Source organism: Phoxinus phoxinus, assembly GCF_949152265.1.
Source record: "Phoxinus phoxinus genome assembly, chromosome: 17".
Lineage (NCBI taxonomy): Eukaryota > Metazoa > Chordata > Actinopteri > Cypriniformes > Leuciscidae > Phoxinus > Phoxinus phoxinus.
This window is the reverse complement of record NC_136892.1, coordinates 8,899,293-8,901,543: the sequence shown is the minus strand read 5'-3', so window position 1 is coordinate 8,901,543 and position 2,251 is coordinate 8,899,293. Positions and strand designations below refer to the sequence as shown.

Genomic DNA, 2,251 nt, shown 5'->3' with positions numbered 1-2,251 from the left:
CATTGGGTCTGTGAAAGCGCTATATAAATGCAGTCCATTTACCATATGCACCACAAAAAAAATCCGTTTTAGAATTGATCAAATAATGAAACTTAACAGATTTATTAGAAGAGGAATAACAAATCTGCAATATTATAATGATTAGAGGAACATCTATAAAACTTGCTGAACTGCAAAGTACTTAGATGAAAACAGCTTCCTTAATTGTAAAAAAAAAAAAAAAAAAAAAAAAAAACTAAATAATCATAATTGAGCGCAGTATAAACACAGCTGACAACTCACCTAGCCTGTCATGGCGGCTGATATCACTGCGCTGTGCTCTTTCATCATGTCTGGACCTGGCTGAGGGACTGGGGGCATTGCTACGGGATCGGTCATCACATCGCCACAACCTTTCATCACTACGGCATACCTGTCAACACTCCCGTTTTCACCGGGAATCTCCTGTATTTCACACCCATCTCCCGCCCCCCTCCCGTTTTGTCCTTTCTCCAGTGAAACTCCCGTAATTTGTATTCCCAAACGTCGTTATATGAATAATCACAAATAATTTCTTTCGTAATTTGAAAGAAATTCAAATTACGCTTTCTTTACCTGGAGCGATAGCCATCCCTCGCATGGCGAGATCCTGAAAAACACAAAATATTCTTACATTTCACAAGGCCTGACAAAATACAAAAGTGACTGTTTAAAGTGTGATGCAATGAATACTCACTGTGTGTCGACAGGTCTCTGCTTCAAAGTGCTGTGCTTGCATCTTGAGAGCGAAGAAAACAACGAATATTCAAAGATCTACAATTATTGAAATGAAACAAAAAAGGTATGAAATGTGGCACACTCTGCTCCTCTAAGCCAGACAAGTCTGAAAAATGTAATTAAGCCTATAAAAGAAATCATTATCAAACTTGTTTCTTAAGCAGTGAGTAACACTTTGTCCTGAATAGACTTTTGGTTGGTGCAATGGATAAAGTTTGTCATGGTTTTGGCCAAATAAGATCTCCAACAATGATCTGTATAAGAAAACGGGAAGCTGGAGCATCACCAAGGAGATTACACACAGACGCTTGAGATGGCTAGGACATGTGTTAAGGATGGAGCAGGACAGCATCACAAAATTCGCCCTAAGATGGACACCACCTGGTAAAAGAAAACCTGGGAGACCCAGAACCACCTGGCGCAGAACTGTGACTCAAGAGCTGGAACAGATGAACCTGTCATGGGGAGAGGCCCAATATGCTGCCAGGGATCGAATACAATGCAGAGTGCTCATTGAAGCCTTATGTCCCATAGGGGATGAAGAGAAATGATGATGATGAATGGATAAAGTACTCACTGGACATTTCCTTGCACCGAGATCTGGCAGCGTATTTCTCCGGGCCAGAGCAGGCTTCCACAAGGCCATCCAAGGTTTGACTCGCAGAGTCTGAAACACATGAGTCAGCCTATTTAGTACGGTCATGTAGCAGTGAGGAAACTACTCGATGGTTGGTGCGAGGGGAAAAGGAAATACTCACTAGGAGTGGACATTTCACTGCCCCGGGGACTGTCCGCACGATCCACTGGGCCAGACATGGCTCCATCTTCATGGGCTGAAACGCATGAATGATCCTGTGACTCATGTTGTACACAACACATTATCATGCTTCTTAATTTGTCATCAGTACTCACAAGTGTTGTGCAACATGTTGGTGTCTTCAATGGGATGCAGCTTCCGTGGTGCAGTAGGGAAGGGGGGTAGCTTGATGCCTATACAGAGGTAAGTATGAATAACTAAGCATATCCATCTCCAAAAATATATAATCTTAAATAATTTGATTCATTTTGAAACTGGAATTATAAATTCATTAAGAGAAACCCATTACCCCTGACACTATCATCCGAATCCGTTAATTCTGCACACACACAAAAAAATCATAAACATTGATGTCTCAAATTTCAGGCCCAATTTGTATCAACCAATTTTATTTCAAATGTATAAAGTATTTGAGAATGAGAAACATACCATTTCTAACAAAACCATCTGGAATTCCTTTTTTAGTGCGCTTCCTTGTTGATGTAATCACCTCATCGTCCTCTTCTGCCTGGCTGATCAGGTTGTAGGCGTCACATTCACGACGCTTATCTAGAAATTATAATTGGTTTCAAATTCACCTTAACAAAGATATATATATTGACATGGTAATGTATTAAATTTTCTATTAATCTAGGCAAAACTTGCCTGAAGTCATTTTTATCTTGATTATGATGATCC

The 2,251-nt window shown here is 40.2% G+C and overlaps 1 long non-coding RNA gene across 1 annotated transcript; it reads right to left on the bottom strand.

Moving 5' to 3' along the window:
* Nucleotides 1-1,330: 1,330 nt before the first annotated feature.
* On the bottom strand, nt 1,331-1,887 carry LOC306985029. Its single transcript, XR_013794726.1, has 3 exons — nt 1,669-1,887; nt 1,515-1,589; nt 1,331-1,423 (listed from the first exon to the last, which is right to left on the bottom strand). It is a non-coding gene; the product is annotated as an uncharacterized lncRNA (long non-coding RNA).
* Nucleotides 1,888-2,251: the final 364 nt, after the last annotated feature.